Source organism: Phyllobates terribilis, unplaced genomic scaffold (genome assembly GCF_046119375.1).
Source record: "Phyllobates terribilis strain yellow unplaced genomic scaffold, ASM4611937v1 Scaffold_243__1_contigs__length_2969482, whole genome shotgun sequence".
NCBI lineage: Eukaryota > Metazoa > Chordata > Amphibia > Anura > Dendrobatidae > Phyllobates > Phyllobates terribilis.
This window is the reverse complement of record NW_027363003.1, coordinates 2,353,720-2,372,691: the sequence shown is the minus strand read 5'-3', so window position 1 is coordinate 2,372,691 and position 18,972 is coordinate 2,353,720. Positions and strand designations below refer to the sequence as shown.

The window sequence follows — 18,972 nt, the reverse complement described above, 5'->3', positions numbered from 1 at the left end:
TGTCTACTGAGCTGTGTATCTAATTCTATCCTGTGTGATACTGTGTGCTGAGCTGTGTATCTTATCCTCTCCTGTGTGACACTGTCTACTGAGCTATGTATCTAATCCTCTCCTGTGTGATACTGTCTGCTGAGCTGTGTATCTAATTATCTCCTGTGTGATACTGTCTGATGAACTGTGTATCTAATCCTATCCTGTGTGATACTGTCTGCTGAGCCGTGTATCTAATCCCGCCCTGTGCGATACTGTCTGCTGAGCCGTGTATCTAATCCACCCATGTGATACACTCTGCTGAGCTGTGTATCTAATCCTCTCCTGTGTGATACTGTCTGATGAACTGTGTATCTAATCCTATCTTGTGTGATACCGTCTGCTGAGTCGTGTATCTAATCCCGCCCTGTGCGATACTGTCTGCTGAGCCGTGTATCTAATCCACTCCTGTGTGATACTGTCTGATGAACTGTGTATCTAATCCTCTCCTGTGTGATGCTGTCTGCTGAGCTGTTTATCTAATCCTCTCTTTTGTGATACTGTCTGCTGAGCAGTGTATCTAATCTTATCCTGTGATACTGTCTGCTGAGCTGTGTATCTAATCCCCTCCTGTGTGATTCTGTCTGCTGAGCCGTGTATCTAATCCTATGCTGTGTGATACTGTCTGCTGAGCTGTGTATCTAATCCTATGCTGTGTATCTAATCATCTCCTGTGTGATAATGTCTGCTGAGCCGTGTATCTAATCCTATCCTGTGTGATACTGTCTGCTGAGCTGTGTATCTAATCCTATCCTGTGTAATACCATCTGCTGAGCAGTGTATCTAATCCTATCTTGTGTGATACTGACTGCTGAGCTGTGTATCTAATCCTCTCCTGTGTGATACTGTGTGCTGAGCTGTGTATCTAATCCTATCCTATGTGATACTGTCTGCTGAGCAGTGTATCTAATACTCTCCTGTGTGATACCGTCTGCTGAGCTGTGTATCTAATCCTCTCCTGTGTGATACTGTCTGCTGAGCTGTGTATCTAATCCTACCCTGTATGATACTGTCTACTGAGCTGTGTATCTAATCCTCTCCTGTGTGATACTGTCTGATGAACTGTGTATCTAATCCTGTCCTATGTGATACTGTCAGCTGAGCTGTGTATCTAATCCTCTCCTGTGTGATACTGTCTGCTGAGCTGTGCATCTAATACTGTCCTGTGTGATACCGTCGGCTGAACTATGTATCTAATCCTTTCCTGTGTGATACTGTCTGCTGAGCTGTATCTCTAATCCTCTCCTGTGTGATACTGTCTGCTGAGCAGTGTGTCTAATCCTTTCCTGTGCGATACTGTCTGCTGAGCTGTGTATCTAATCCTCTCCTGTGTGATACTGTCTGCTGAGCAGTGTATCTAATCTTATACTCTGTGATACTGTCTCCTGAGCTGTGTATCTAATCCCCTCCTGTGTGACACTGTCTGCTGAGCTGTGTATCTAATCATCTCCTGTGTGATACTGTCTGCTGAGCCGTGTATCTAATCCTATGCTGTGTGATAGTCTGCTGAGCAGTGTATCTAATCTTATACTGTGTGATACTGTCTGCTGAGCTGTGTATCTAATCCCCTCCTGTGTGATACTGTCTGCTGAGCTGTGTATCTAATCCTCTCCTGTGTGATACTGTCTGCTGAGCTGTGTATCTAATCCTCTCCTGTGTGATACTGTCTGCTGAGCTGTGTTTCTAATCCTCTCCTGTGTGATACTGTCTGCTGAGCCATGTATCTAATCCTCTCCTGTGTGATACTATCTGCAGAGCAGTGTATCTAATCCTCTACTGTGTGATGTTGTCTTCTGAGCCATGTATCTAATCCTCTCCTGTGTGATACTGTCTGCTGAGCCGTGTATCTAATCCTCTGTGTAATACTGTGTTGAGCCGTGTATCTAATCCTCTCCTGTGTGATACTGTCTGCTGAGCTGTGTATCTAATACTCTCCTGTGTGATACTGTCTGCTGAGCTGTGTATCTAATCCCCTCCTGTGTGATACTGTCAGATGAGCTGTGTCTCTAATCCTCTCCTGTGTGATACTGTGTGCTGAGCTGTGTATCTAATCCTCTCCTGTGTGATACTGTCTGCTGCGCCGTGTACCTAATCCTATGCTGTGTGATACTGTCTGCTGAGATGTGTATCTTATCCTATGCTGTGTATCTAATCCTCTCCTGTGTGATACTGTCTACTGAGCCGTGTATCTAATCCTCTCCTGTGTGATACTGTCTGCTGAGCCGTGTATCTAATCCTATCCTGTGTGATACTGTTTGCTGACCTGTGTATCTAATCCTATGCTGTGTGATACTGTCTGGTGAGCTGTGTATCTAATCCTGTCCTGTGTGATACTGTCTGCTGAGCTGTGTATCTAATCCTATGCTGTGTATCTAATCATCTCCTGTGTGATAATGTCTGCTGAGCCGTGTATCTAATCCTATCCTGTGTGATACTGTCTGCTGAGCTGTGTATCTAATCCTATACTGTGTAATACCATCTGCTGAGCAGTGTATCTAATCCTATCCTGTGTGATACTGTCTGCTGAGCTGTGTATCTAATCCTCTCCTGTGTGATACGGTCTGCTGAGCCGTGTATCTAATCCTCTCCTGTGTGATACTGTGTGCTGAGCTGTGTATCTAATCCTCTCCTGTGTGATACTGTCTGCTGAGCTGTGTATCTAATCCTCTCCTGTGTGATACTGTCTGCTGAGCTGTGTATCTAATCCTCTCCTGTGTGATACTGTCTGCTGAGCCGTGTATCTAATCCTCTCCTGTGAGATACTGTCTGCTGAGCCGTGTATCTAATCCCATCCTGTGTGATACTGTCTGCTGAGCTGTGTATCTAATCATGTAATGTGTGATACTGTCTGCTGAGCTGTGTATCTAATCGTCTCCTGTGTGATACTGTCTGATGAACTGTGTATCTAATCCTATCTTTCGTGATACTGTCTGCTGAGCCGTGTATCTAATCCACTCCTGTGTGATACTGTCTGATGAACTGTGTATCTAATCCTGTCCTATGTGATACTGTCAGCTGAGCTGTGTATCTAATCCTCTGCTGTGTCATACTGTCTGCTGAGCTGTGCATCTAATCCTGTCCTGTGTGATACCGTCTGCTGAGCTATGTATCTAATCCTTTCCTGTGTGATACTGTCTGCTGAGCTGTGTATCTAATCCTCTCCTGTGCGATACCGTCTGCTGAGCTGTGTATCTAATCCTCTCCTGTGCGATACTGTCTGCTGAGCTGTGTATCTAATCCTCTCCTGTGTGATACTGTCTGCTGAGCAGTGTATCTAATCTTATACTGTGTGATACTGTCTGCTGAGCTGTGTATCTAATCCTCTCCTGTGTGATACTGTCTGCTGAGCTGTGTATCTAATCCTCTCCTGTGTGATACTGTCTGCTGAGCTGTGTATCTAATCCTCTCCTGTGTGATACTGTCTGCTGAGCCGTGTATCTAATCCTATGCTGTGATAATCTGCTGAGCAGTGTATCTAATCTTATACTGTGTGATACTGTCTGCTGAGCTGTGTATCTAATCCTCTCCTATGTGATACTGTCTGCTGAGCAGTGTATCTAATCTTATACTGTGTGGTACTGTCTGCTGAGCTGTGTATCTCATCCCCTCCTGTGTGATACTGTCTGCTGAGCCGTGTATCTAATCCTCTCCTGTGTGATACCGTCTGCTGAGCTATGTATCTAATCCTGTCCTGTGTGATACTGTTTGCTGAGCTGTGTATGTATCTAATCCCCTCCTGTGTGATAATGTCTGCTGAGCTGTGTATCTAATCCTCTCCTGTGTGATAATGTCTGCTGAGCTGTGTATCTAATCCTCTCCTGTGTGATACCGTCTGCTGAGCTGTGTATCTAATCCTACCCTGTGTGATATTGTCTGCTGAGCTATGTATCTAATCCTGTCATGTGTGATACTGTCTGCTGAGCCGTGCATCTAATCCTATCTTGAGTGATACTATCTGCTGAGCCGTGTATCTAATCCTCTCCTGTGTGATACTGTCTGCTGAGCTTTGTATCTAATCCTATCCGGTGTTATACTGTCGGCTGAGCCGTGTATCTAATCCTCTCCTGTGTCATACTGTCTGCTGAGCTGTGTATCTAATCCTCTCCTGTATGATACTGTCTGCTGAGCCGTGTGTCTAATCCTCTCCTGTGTGATACTGTCTGCTGAGCCGTGTATCTAATCCTCTCCTGTGTGATACTGTCTGCTGAGCCGTGTATCTAATCCTCTCCTGTGTGATACCGTCTGCTGAGCCGTGTATCTAATCCTCTCCTGTGTGATACTGTCTGCTGAGCTGTGTATCTAATCTTCTCCTGTGTGATACTGTCTGCTGAGCTGTGTATCTAATCCTATCCGGTGTGATACTGTCTGCTGAGCAGTGTATCTAATCTTCTCCTGTGTGATACTGTCTGCTGAGCTGTGTATCTAATCCTCTCCTGTGTGATACTGTCAGCTGAGCTGTGTATCTAATCTTCTCCTGTGTGATACTGTCTGCTGAGCAGTGTATCTAATCTTCTCCTGTGTGATACTGTCTGCTGAGCTGTGTATCTAATCCTCTCCTGTGTGATACTGTCTGCTGAGCTGTGTATCTAATCCTCTCCTGTGTGATACTGTCAGCTGAGCTGTGTATCTAATCTTCTCCTGTGTGATACTGTCTGCTGAGCTGTGTATCTAATCTTCTCCTGTGTGATACTGTCTGCTGAGCTGTGTATCTAATCTTCTCCTGTGTGATACTGTCTGCTGAGCTGTGTATCTAATCCTATCCGGTGTGATACTGTCTGCTGAGCAGTGTATCTAATCTTCTCCTGTGTGATACTGTCTGCTGAGCTGTGTATCTAATCCTCTCCTGTGTGATACTGTCTGTTGAGCCATGTATCTAATACCGCCATGTGCGATACTGTCTGCTGAGCCTTGTATCTATTCCACTCCTGTGTGATACTGTCTGCTGAGCTGTGCATCTAATCCTCTCCTGTGTGATACTGTCTGCTGAGCTGTGTATCTAATATTCTCCTGTGTGATACTGTCTGCTGAGCTGTGTATCTAATCTTCTCCTGTGTGATACTGTCTGCTGAGCTGTGTATCTAATCCTATCCGGTGTGATACTGTCTGCTGAGCAGTGTATCTAATCTTCTCCTGTGTGATACTGTCTGCTGAGCTGTGTATCTAATCTTCTCCTGTGTGATACTGTCTGCTGAGCTGTGTATCTAATCCTCTCCTGTGTGATACTGTCTGCTGAGCTGTGTATCTAATCCACTGTGTGATACTGTCTGCTGAGCCGTGTATCTAATCTTCTCCTGTGTGATACTGTCAGCTGAGCTGTGTATCTAATCCTATCCGGTGTGATACTGTCTGCTGAGCTGTGTATCTAATCCTATCCGGTGTGATACTGTCTGCTGAGCTGTGTATCTAATCCTATCCGGTGTGATACTGTCTGCTGAGCTGTGTATCTAATCCTATCCGGTGTGATACTGTCTGCTGAGCTGTGTATCTAATCCTCTCCTGTGTGATACTGTCTGCTGAGCTGTGTATCTAATCCTCTCCTGTGTGATACTGTCTGCTGAGCAGTGTATCTAATCCACTCCTGTGTGATACTGTCTGCTGAGCCGTGTATCTAATCTTCTCCTGTGTGATACTGTCTGCTGAGCTGTGTATCTAATCCTATCCGGTGTGATACTGTCTGCTGAGCCGTGTATCTAATCCTATGCTGTGATAATCTGCTGAGCAGTGTATCTAATCTTATACTGTGTGATACTGTCTGCTGAGCTGTGTATCTAATCCTCTCCTGTGTGATACTGTCTGCTGAGCAGTGTATCTAATCTTATACTGTGTGGTACTGTCTGCTGAGCTGTGTATCTCATCCCCTCCTGTGTGATACTGTCTGCTGAGCCGTGTATCTAATCCTCTCCTGTGTGATACCGTCTGCTGAGCTATGTATCTAATCCTGTCCTGTGTGATACTGTTTGCTGAGCTGTGTATGTATCTAATCCCCTCCTGTGTGATAATGTCTGCTGAGCTGTGTATTTAATCCTCTCCTGTGTGATAATGTCTGCTGAGCTGTGTATCTAATCCTCTCCTGTGTGATACCGTCTGCTGAGCTGTGTATCTAATCCTACCCTGTGTGATATTGTCTGCTGAGCTATGTATCTAATCCTGTCATGTGTGATACTGTCTGCTGAGCCGTGCATCTAATCCTATCTTGAGTGATACTATCTGCTGAGCCGTGTATCTAATCCTCTCCTGTGTGATACTGTCTGCTGAGCTTTGTATCTAATCCTATCCGGTGTGATACTGTCGGCTGAGCCGTGTATCTAATCCTATCTTGAGTGATACTATCTGCTGAGCCGTGTATCTAATCCTCTCCTGTGTCATACTGTCTGCTGAGCTGTGTATCTAATCCTCTCCTGTATGATACTGTCTGCTGAGCCGTGTGTCTAATCCTCTCCTGTGTGATACTGTCTGCTGAGCCGTGTATCTAATCCTCTCCTGTGTGATACTGTCTGCTGAGCCGTGTATCTAATCTTCTCCTGTGTGATACTGTCTGCTGAGCTGTGTATCTAGTCCTCTCCTGTGTGATACTGTCTGCTGAGCTGTGTATCTAATCTTCTCCTGTGTGATACTGTCTGCTGAGCTGTGTATCTAATCCTATCCGGTGTGATACTGTCTGCTGAGCAGTGTATCTAATCTTCTCCTGTGTGATACTGTCTGCTGAGCTGTGTATCTAATCCTCTCCTGTGTGATACTGTCAGCTGAGCTGTGTATCTAATCTTCTCCTGTGTGATACTGTCTGCTGAGCAGTGTATCTAATCTTCTCCTGTGTGATACTGTCTGCTGAGCTGTGTATCTAATCCTCTCCTGTGTGATACTGTCTGCTGAGCTGTGTATCTAATCCTCTCCTGTGTGATACTGTCAGCTGAGCTGTGTATCTAATCTTCTCCTGTGTGATACTGTCTGCTGAGCTGTGTATCTAATCTTCTCCTGTGTGATACTGTCTGCTGAGCTGTGTATCTAATCTTCTCCTGTGTGATACTGTCTGCTGAGCTGTGTATCTAATCCTATCCGGTGTGATACTGTCTGCTGAGCAGTGTATCTAATCTTCTCCTGTGTGATACTGTCTGCTGAGCTGTGTATCTAATCCTCTCCTGTGTGATACTGTCTGTTGAGCCATGTATCTAATACCGCCATGTGCGATACTGTCTGCTGAGCCTTGTATCTATTCCACTCCTGTGTGATACTGTCTGCTGAGCTGTGCATCTAATCCTCTCCTGTGTGATACTGTCTGCTGAGCTGTGTATCTAATCTTCGCCTGTGTGATACTGTCTGCTGAGCTGTGTATCTAATCTTCTCCTGTGTGATACTGTCTGCTGAGCTGTGTATCTAATCCTATCCGGTGTGATACTGTCTGCTGAGCAGTGTACCTAATCTTCTCCTGTGTGATACTGTCTGCTGAGCTGTGTATCTAATCTTCTCCTGTGTGATACTGTCTGCTGAGCTGTGTATCTAATCCTCTCCTGTGTGATACTGTCTGCTGAGCTGTGTATCTAATCCACTCCTGTGTGATACTGTCTGCTGAGCCGTGTATCTAATCTTCTCCTGTGTGATACTGTCAGCTGAGCTGTGTATCTAATCCTATCCGGTGTGATACTGTCTGCTGAGCTGTGTATCTAATCCTATCCGGTGTGATACTGTCTGCTGAGCTGTGTATCTAATCCTATCCGGTGTGATACTGTCTGCTGAGCTGTGTATCTAATCCTATCCGGTGTGATACTGTCTGCTGAGCTGTGTATCTAATCCTCTCCTGTGTGATACTGTCTGCTGAGCTGTGTATCTAATCCTCTCCTGTGTGATACTGTCTGCTGAGCAGTGTATCTAATCCACTCCTGTGTGATACTGTCTGCTGAGCCGTGTATCTAATCTTCTCCTGTGTGATACTGTCTGCTGAGCTGTGTATCTAATCCTATCCGGTGTGATTCTGTCTGCTGAGCTGTGTATCTAATCCTGTCCTATGTGATACTGTCTGCTGAGCTGTGTATCTAATCCTATCCGGTGTGATACTGTCTGCTGAGCTGTGTATCTAATCCTATCCGGTGTGATGCTGTCTGCTGAGCCGTGTATCTAATCCTATCCGGTGTGATACTGTGTGCTGAGCCGTGTATCTAATCTTCTCCTGTGTGATACTGTCTGCTGAGCTGTGTATCTAATCCTATCCGGTGTGATACTGTCTGCTGAGCTGTGTATCTAATCCTATCCGGTGTGATACTGTCTGCTGAGCTGTGTATCTAATCCTATCCGGTGTGATACTGTCTGCTGAGCTGTGTATCTAATCCTCTCCTGTGTGATACTGTCTGCTGAGCAGTGTATCTAATCCTCTCTCATGTTATGTCTTCATCTTTTAATATTTCTAACGGCACCAGGCAGGGATGCCCGCTTTCCCCTCTCCTTTTTATTCTTACACTAGAACCTTTACTACAAAAGCTCAGAGAGGAGGGGAGGATCGTTGGCATCAAATCAGCTGGTTCTGAACATAAAATCGCAGCATACGCAGACGATCTACTGATCATGACCTCTAACCCGAGAATATCTGTCCCAGTTATCCTGACATTACTCAAGGAATACGGTGCACTATCAAATTTTAAGGTGAATCTTAGCAAATCTCAAGTCTTAAATATAAATATCCCAGAACCACAAAAAACACAAATGGCAATCGGGTCCCCCTTTACCTGGTCCCCCCCATCAATACGTTTCTTGGGAGTTGAGATTTCTCCAAACCTACAAGAACTTTATAAGTTAAACTTCCCACCGCTATTGCAGAAAATCCAGAAACTTACCCCCAACTGGAATATCTCATACATCTCCTGGTTGGGTAGGAAAAATCTCCTTAAATGTATGATATGGCCAAAAATAACTTATCTAGTGCAAGCCCTTCCAATCCACCTACCTAATTATTTTTTCATTGACATACAAAAACTCCTCAGCCGTTTTTTGTGGCACAACCAAAAACCCAGACTTCCCTTACAAATATTATCCCTCCCACACTCTGAAGGAGGTATAGATCTGCCAGATCTAAAGATACTTCAACAAGCCACTCATCTCCAAAGAGTCGTGGATGGATCAGGCTCCCACCACAGAAGCAATGGATTAAAGTAGAAGAAACAATCCTTAAATTCCCCCTTAGACAGCTCATCCTCACGCCCTCAAGTAGTACTAGGTATACATCAATTAAAAACCCTTTCACCGCCACTACTTTTAAAATCTGGTCCAATCCCCATATAAGACAAATATGCTCCCCGTTTCCCTCCCCTCTCCTACAAGTTACAGACCTAGTTCTCTCCTCTCTCCAGCCCATAATGCCACAATACACAACTCAATTCGCAACTTGATAACACCACTCCAAAAAATTACAGATAATGGGGTCATGCCCTGCTTGGCAGAACTCAATCAAATGCTAGATACTATCTCTTTTCACCCCTTTATGTACCAGAAATTTATGTCTAACTTAAAACTAGTCTTTAAAACTCCAAATTATATTAGGGAAATGACTGATTTTGAAAAACTTATAGCTGCAAAAAACCCCTAAAAAAGAACGTTATCAGCTCTACAAAAACAATTATGCCTAGCCAGAACCCCTAAGAAACTGCCATATGTAATGAAGTGGGAACAGGATCTGAATAGGCCTTTCACCCCATCTGAAATTAAAAGATTACTACTAGCACCTAAAGTCTCCTCTAGATGTGTTAGAGTACAAGAGAATGGCTATAAAGTTCTCTCCAGGTGGTATATGACTCCATCAAAACTTCAGAAATGTTACAAAGGACTTGATCCTAACTGCTGGAGATGCTCTTCTGATGTGGGCACTATGCTCCACATGTGGTGGAACTGTACATTGATTAAGCCCTTCTGGACAAAAATAATTCAAACTATTAGGCTGAGTTCACACGATGCGTTTTTCGTGCGTTTCCGCGGCGTTTTTGCAGTTGCGTAAACGCCGCGGAAAAGCATGAAAAACGCATGGTAGAAGGGAAGCAATGTTCCCCAATTGAAATCCGCATGTACTGTGCCCATGATGCGGATTTTTCCTGCGGCCAGCAGGGTATGACGAGAGGTGAGTATTTCAAACACCGTAAAGCACGGGGGGGGGGGGGGGGGTTACACCGGGCCCCCCCAACTCACAGGCCCAATAGCGTTCCAGTGTCCCCAACTGTGAGTGGGGCCCCCCTCTTGCCCGGGGCCCTGGCACTTGCCCTGGTGCAATGGGTGGATATGCCGGCTCTGGCCCTGTAGCTGGTGCAGGATCAGTCTGGGGCAGGGGTCTGTATAGTAAGGTCTGAAGTGTCTCTATCTCAGGTCCGATGTGATTTGAACATTCATACAGATCGAGAGCCGATGATCTCACACTGACAGCACGACCCCAACCTGCTTGAAGGGTCCATCTGCTACAATAAATCTTTCTGATCCTCAGCAGAGCGACCATAGATAACATTCAGGATCTGGCCCTGGACTTGTCAGGAGGTGAGCAGCATCCTGCCACTTCCACACTCTACAAAAAGTATAAATCTCCTGTCCTGACCACTATCCGGAGCTCAGGCTAAGGCCACGGCCCCACTATCAGTATTTGGTCAGTATATTTTCTCAGGAGTGGGAGCCAAAACCAGGTCAGTAACAATCAGAGAAAAGGTATAATAGAAACAAGTCACCAATTCTGCATTTATCACCAACTCCTGGTTTTGTCTCCCACTCCTGTGATAAAATACTGACCGAATACTGACCAAATACTGATAGTGTGGTCGTGGCCTTACAAGAATCAAAGATGTCTGCCCTCTCGTACTGCTCAGCGGCTGAAGCTTCTCTCCGGCAGGCATAAGAACGTGGCCTGTGCCGGCTGTTCTGGGCTGCAGATGTCCAGCTGGCACATGTACACAATGAAAGATACAGGGCCGCCCTGCAGTCTGTAAAGAAGCAGCTGCTTGGCCACCGGCTTGGAGGGCATGTGCCCCTCTGGCCCACCTCGCCCCTGGTCAATATGATACCATCTTTTTCATTAGCTGGTGAGGTTAGAAGAAATTTCACTCCAAGACAGTGGATTTTGTACTTTATTCCAGTATATTTATACATAGAAAACATGGCAATGAAAAACAAGTAGATGCACGTGCATAAAAATGTCCCAACATTAATTAAAAAAACCTTTAAGATACAGATAATACTTGTATACAAAAATATTAACACATTCTCAAATTGTATATAAAGTGCACAAAAGTCAATAGCCCTGACATATAGTGTACACAGGGTCCCCCACATGGTATACACAAAATACAATGTCATCCAGGAAATAACAAAGAATAACAAATACATTTAATCTATTCTGAAATCCCATGTCTATGCAAGATAATAATATGTAAAATTCTACAGTGTCAAAGAAATGAGCTAGAGACTACTACATGGTGATGATGCCTACAAACAAGATAATGCCCAGCGAATGCTGCAAATGATACAAATATTACCAGTCACCCAATTAGAAACATGAGGTCCGGGCAAGTGATTTTCTACAGTTCATTGACCTCTATGATGACATCTAATATTTTCAATCATTTATACAGCGGGGTACATTGGGCCTCATTAATAAATCTGCTCACTAGAAAACTAGTAGCCCATACTAACCAATTAGAGCTCAGCTAAGGTTGTTTTAACTGACCTGGAAAAGTAAAAGCTGTTCTGTGATTGGCTGGGATAAGTAAAAAGGCTGTTTTAATAAATGATTCCCAATGTACCAAGCCCCGCCATAAATGTTATTGATTACAGTAGGGGCCACAATATCCCATGTGTATAGTCATCACATTCATCTTATTGTCAGCGGTTACCTTGGGACATGCTATATTGAAATGTAAGATGATATCAGTGAGGTCCATGAGGCAGAGCAGTGTGTGGTACGTGTGACATTTCCTAATATCGAGCAATCAATACTGTACCTTGGTCTGGAATGCAAAGTCTGCGTGGACAAGGAAGGGGCTCCCAGATGCCAGCTGTAAAACCCGTCGCTCCACCATCACACGCTCATCACCGTCAGCAAGCAGGGCTCTTTTGCAGATGATCTTAACAGCAAAATGTTTGCGGGTAGATGAATCTTCCGCCAGCAGGACCGTTCCATAGCATCCCCGGCCAAGCACTTGATGGAATAATAATCTCCTCTTGATGGTATCAGAGACTGTGCTTTTGGAGCCGGTTGGCCGAACACCGCTGCTTCCTTCAGCTTCTTCAGCCTTCTGCTTTAGATCCATGGGTTTCTGTCCTAATGTAATCCTTCTTCTTTTCTTCTCCTTTTTGTCCCCTGATGAGATGAAGATGGCTCCTCTCTTCTTGGCTCCCATCTTCTGACTTTCTACCTTCTCCTTTTCTTCCACTTCTTCTTTCTTCTGGACTGGTGGTTTTGTCCTGTTGACTGAAGACTTCCTCTCATCATCAGATGTGTCATGGGAAGGTCTTAGTCTCTTCGCTCCTTCTCTCCTCACCACGTTCTCCTCTACTTCTTCTTTCTTCTGGACTGGTGGTTTTGTCCTGTTGACTGAAGACTTCTTCTCATCATCAGATGTGTCATGGGAAGGTCTTCGTGTCTTCACTCTTTCTCTGCTCACCACAATCTCCTCCTCTTTTATATCCATATTATTGCTTTGCTTAGAGTTAGCCGACATCTCCTCCACTGTTGTTGGTCAATTCCAACTGTCACTTCCAACTGTCACTCAGTGCATTTCATATGGAATCATCATGCATGCACCACCACTGGTCATGTGATCAGCATCTGACCAATGATATTTAAGAGATAAATGAACATTAGCTGAGATTAAATATTCAGGTAATATTCAGATATTCTGTGGAACACAAGGTGCCACATTTACTAATAGTAATAGAACTGCACTAAGTCGCCAATTTAATTTACATTGTTACTACAGAGCATCAGATGAATGTAATATAATAAATATTAGCAAGATGTATGATTTCCATCCACTCTACGTATCATAGAAATACAGATGTACTATCTTTTTATATAGAGATGTAGCAGAAGCCATCCTGATTGTTTGCAGCATGCTATGGTGATAGAGAAGCATGCATGACTGTGCCATGCAAATGGTGAGGAGCACCAAAATGGGACATATGATTCACGTAGCCAGGGGCGTAATGTCCGCGGTCGCAGTGGCAGTCACTGCGACCGGGCCCAGGGGGGGTTGGGGCTTGTAAACGGCAGCAGAAATTTCAACAGGATGTGTGTATCGCAGGGCACAGTCGCTTCAGGTCCGTGCGTGACAAATCAGGGGCGGGCTGGGGCGGGGGCAGAGCCGGACTGGGGTGTCTGGGGCCCACCAGGGACATTGACTCCAGGGGCCCACCCACCCGGGCCCACCCTTCAGCTATTAGCAAATACCTGTTAGCCGTTATACCCATTATATTGGCGGCTCCTGCCCATCACTGTGCGCTCACCAGAACTGCGATGTACAATTACTGTAGTTTGCATTAAAGGGTTTTTATTGGTGAAAACAAGTTATCAGCGATGCACAGGTTGGGAAGGGGATCACTTATTTATTGGTGGAATCCGCACTGTCAGAAGATTGTGGCACTTTGAGTATTTGGTGAGATTTTTACCTCAGTATTTATAAGACAAAACCAGGAGTGGAGCAATCCGAGGTCATGTTTTATGCATTTCTCACCCACTCCTGGTTTTGTCTTATAAATACAGAGGTGAAAATCTCACCAAATGCCAACTTGCTTTCTCTGGTGAACCTCTGTAACTGCATCTCTGCTGCTGTGTAATAGTCACAGGACAGGGAGGGGTTAAACATCCAAGTATTTAATATCTATTGGAAATAAAGAGGTTTCCCCTTATTGATATCAGATAAAACAAATGACCAACCACAATCCACTCTACCAAGACCAATATTACCAGATAGAAGGCAGAAATACCACCACACCGTGACCAGATCACATATTACCACCACATAGTGCCCAAATAATGCCACATACAAGGCACAAATACCGCCACACCATGACCAAAGCACATAATATCACCACATAGTGATCAAATGCTACCAGATACAAGGTATAAATACTGACACACCATGAGACCACATATTACCACCACATAGTGACTGAATAATACCACATAGAAGGGACAAATATCGTCATGTCATGACCAAAGCACATAATGCCACCACATAGTGACAAATAATGCTAAAATAATAAAAATGTAAAAAAGCTCAGTATATTGGGTCAGTGTACAGGTTATACAGTGATCACCAGTGACATTATGCACAGGAGCTCTGTATATAGTGTACAGGTTATACAGTCATCACCAGTGACATTATACACAGAAGCTCTGTATATAGTGTCAGTGTACAGGTAATGCAATGATCACCATTGATATTATACACAGGAGCTCTGTATATAGTGTCAGTGTACAGGTAATACAGTGATCACCAGTGACATTATGCACAGGAGCTCTGTATATAGTGTCAGTGTGTGTGTATAGGTAATACACATACTCACCAGTGATGTCTCTAGGTGAAATTCTTTATCTGCAGACCGATATATCACATCTTCTATGCGGACTTATCTCTGCAGAAAATAACAGTTAGCTATAACTGATCACTTCCAGAGCACAAGCCACACTTTTCCCAAGATTTCTACACTGCATGAAATGACAAAATGCAACATAGTGCCGCACTACACAGTAAAAATAAAACACAAAATACATTTAGGGACTCCATCTTTAATAAAAAAAAAACATCATGAGAGATCAGAGATTATGGGGCCCAGTCAGGGATCGTACATAGAAATCATGTGGCTCAGTCAGCGGCGTACATAGAGATCATGGGGCCAATCAGGTTAGGGGTGTACATAGAGATCATGGGGCCCCCTCAGCGGCGTACATAGAGATCATGGGGCCCAGTTAGCGGAGTACATAGAGATCATGGAGCCCAGTCAGCGGCATACATAGAGATCATGGGGCCCAGTCAGCGGTGTACATAGAGATCATGGGGCCCAGTCAGCGGCGTACAAAGAGATCATGGGGCCCAGTCAGCGGCGTACATAGAGATCATGGGGCCCAGTCAGCGGCGTACATAGAGATCATGGGGCCCAGTCAGGGATCGTACATAGAGATCATGGGGCCAATCAGGTTAGGGGTGTACATAGAGATCATGGGGCCCAGTCAGCGGCGTACATAGAGATCATGGGGCCCAGTCAGCGGCGTACATAGAGATCATGGGGCCAATCAGGTTAGGGGTGTACATAGAGATCATGGGGCCCCCTCAGCGGCGTACATAGAGATCATGGGGCCCAGTCAGCGGAGTACATAGAGATCATGGAGCCCAGTCAGCGGCATACATAGAGATCATGGGGCCCAGTCAGCGGTGTACATAGAGATCATGGGGCCCAGTCAGCGGCGTACAAAGAGATCATGGGGCCCAGTCAGCGGCGTACATAGAGATCATGGGGCCCAGTCAGCGGCGTACATAGAGATCATGGGGCCCAGTCAGGGATCGTACATAGAGATCATGGGGCCCAGTCAGCGGCGTACATAGAGATCATGGGGCCGAGTCAGCGGCGTACATAGAGATCATGGGGCCCAGTCAAAGTCGTACATAGAGATCATGGGGCCCAGTCAGCGGCGTACATAGAGATCATGGGGCCAATCAGGTTAGGGGTGTACATAGAGAACATGGGGCCTCCTCAGCGGCGTACATAGAGATCATGGGGCCCAGTCAGCGGAGTACATAAAGATCATGGGGCCCAGTCAGCGGCGTACATAGAGAACATGAGGCCCCGTCAGCGGTGTACCTAGAGATCATGAGGCCCCGTCAGCGGTGTACCTAGAGATCATGGGGCCCAGTCAGCGGCGTACATAAAGATCATGGGGCCCAGTCAGCGGCGTACATAGAGATCATGGGGCCCAGTCAGAGGTGTACATAGAGATCATGGGGCCCAGTCAGCGGCGTACATAGAGATCATGGGGCCCAGTCAGAGGTGTACATAGAGATCATGGGGCCCAGTCATCGGCGTACATAGAGATCATGAGGCCCCGTCAGAGGTGTACATAGAGATCATGGGGCCCAGTCAGCGGCGTACATAGAGATCATGGGGCCCAGTCAGCGGCGTACATAGAGATCATGGGGCCCAGTCAGGGATCGTACATAGAGATCATGGGGCCCCATGAGGTGAGGCTCACACCTCCCCAGTATGGTGACCTCAGGGAGGTCTCACAGGACATCACAGGCCTTAGTACGAAGCAATACTAGAAGACTTGTGGAATTGCTTCATACTAAGGCCTGTGATGCCCTGTGGGAGCTCCTGAGGGCACCATACTGGCGAGGTGAGATCCTCACTTGGCAGTAGTAGGAGCAGCATCTCCATAGTGTGGCATTCACATCACACTACATGCTGCACTGTACAGGACTCCCAGCCGGCAGCAGGACAGATGAGGAGGTAACTGTCTGGCACCAGCGCCGGACTGGAGTACCTGGGGCCCACCAGGAAAAAATCAATCTTGGGGCCCACCAGCACCATGCAGTTACCGTATATAGGAATAACATAAGTCCACAAACTCTTTCAAAATGAATCAACTTTATTAACCAATAAATCTCTGCTGCTGTGTAGTAGTCACAACACAGGGAGAGGTTAAACATCCAAGTATTTAATATGTATTGCAAATAAAGAATGTTCCCATTCTTAATATCCGAAAAACAAATGACTGACAACCATCCACTATACCTAGACTAATAATACCATATAGAAGAGAGAAATACCGCCACACCATGACCAGAACACATACCACCACATAGTGATCAAATACTACCAAGTACAAGGTATATATACTGCCACACCATGAGAAGACCACATATTACCACAACATAGTGACTGTCTGAATAATACCACATACAAGGGACAAATACCGCCACGCCATGACCATGGCTCATAATGGCACCAGATAGTGACTGATAATGAAAATGTAAAAAAGCTCTGTATATAGAGTCAGCGTACAGATAATGTAGAGATTATCAGTGACATTATACACAGGAGCTCTGTGTATAGTGTCAGTGTAGAGGTAATACAGTGATCATCAGTGACATTATACACAGGAGCTCTGTATATAGTGTCAGTGTACAGGTAATACAGTGATCACCAGTGACATTACACATAGGAGCTCTGTATATAGTGTCAGTGTACAGGAAATACAGGGATCACCAGTGACATTATGCATAGGAGCTCTGTATATAGTGTCAGTGTACAGGTAATATAGTGATCACCAGTGACATTATGCATAGGAGCTCTGTATATAGTGTCAGTGTACAGGTAATATAGTGATCACCAGTGACATTATGCACAGGAGCTCTGTATATAGTGTGAGTGTACAGGTAATATAGTGATCACCAGTGACATTATACACAGGAGCTCTGTATATAGTGTCAGTGTACAGGTAATATAGTGATCACCAGTGACATTATACACAGGAGCTCTGTGTATGGTGTCAGTGTACAGGTAATACAGGGATCACCAGTGACATTATGCACAGCTTTGTATATAGTGTCAGTGTGTGTGTGTATAGGAAATACAGGGATCACCAGTGACATTATACACAGGAGCTCTGTATATAGTGTCAGTGTACAGGTAATACAGTGATCACCAGTGACATTATACACAGGAGCTCTGTATATAGTGTCAGTGTACAGGTAATACAGTGATCACCAGTGACATTATGCACAGGAGCTCTGTATATAGTGTCAGTGTGTGTGTGTATAGGTAATACACATACTCACCAGTGATGTCTCTAGGTGAAGTTCTTTAACTGCAGACCGATATATCACATCTTCTATACAGGACTTATCTCTGCAGAAAATAACATAGTTAGCTATAACTGATCACTTCCAGAGCACAATCCACACTTTTCCCAAGATTTCTACACTGCATGAAAAGACAAAAAAAGAAACATAGCACTGCACTACACAGTAACAGTGCTCCAGTGTCATTCTGTGCCTGCTCATCTGTCAGCAGACATATTTGTCTGATGGCAAAGATCTAAGAGAGATGAAGACAGAAGACCTATGGATTCCGTTGGGAGTGAGGATTTTTCTTTATTAAAGATGGAGTCCCTAAATGTGTTTTATTTTTAATAATAATAAAAAAAAAAAATTCTGTCTTTTTTTTTTCTGTTTACTAGAAATTGATGGTGGCTATGTCTAATTTGGCGTGAAACCATGAATTTCGGGCTTAGTACCAGCTGATAAGGCAAAGATGGCCTGGTACTAACCCTATTATTACCCAGGGTGCCACTCACCACCAGGGCCGCTGGAAGAGCCGGGTAAAGCACTTGGAAATGGTGCCATGATGAATGCGCCATTTTCAGGGGTGGCTGTGGGCTGCGATTTTCAGCGTGGAGGGCCAAGAACGCTTGGGCCTTACCATGCTGCGAATCCCAGCCCCCAGCTGCCTGGTTTTATCTGGCTAGCGATTAACATATGGCGGGAAAAAAAAAAGTTAAGTTTAAAACAAATATTCGGCTTCTCTGTCTTTTGATCGCCAGCCAAGGTAAAGCCAGGCAGCTGGGGGTGGCAGTACGTAGCTGTCTGCTTTATCTGCGGTGAGAATCAAAAATTCATTTTTAAAATTTTCTTTTCACACTTTTATATGTGACAGACCCAACAGTCAATCGCAGATGCGGTCAAAGAGGATGGGCGTCTGTGATTGGCTGTTTGAGTAATGTACAATCAGCCCATACATTCTAGTATGGTACTATGTATGGGCTGCTTTCAGGTTACTCAAGCAGCCAGTCACAGATGCCCATTCTCTGTGTCAGCGTCTGTGATTGGCTGTTGGGACTGTCACACATATAGAAGTGTGAAAATAAATAAATAATAAAACAAAAATGACATAGCACTCTGCAGAAATTTTGATTCTCAGCGCAGATAG

The 18,972-nt window shown here is 45.0% G+C and overlaps 1 long non-coding RNA gene across 1 annotated transcript in view; it reads right to left on the bottom strand.

Moving 5' to 3' along the window:
- Positions 1–17,894, bottom strand: part of LOC141217690 (uncharacterized) — a 43,154-nt gene extending 25,260 nt beyond the window's left edge. Inside the window, exons 1-2 of the long non-coding RNA XR_012286490.1 lie at positions 17,823–17,894; positions 14,554–14,622 (exon numbers count right to left, since the gene is read on the bottom strand). This is a non-coding gene — a long non-coding RNA (uncharacterized lncRNA). The remainder of the gene's footprint in view (positions 1–14,553; positions 14,623–17,822) is intronic.
- Between the last annotated feature and the right edge of the window lie 1,078 nt (positions 17,895–18,972).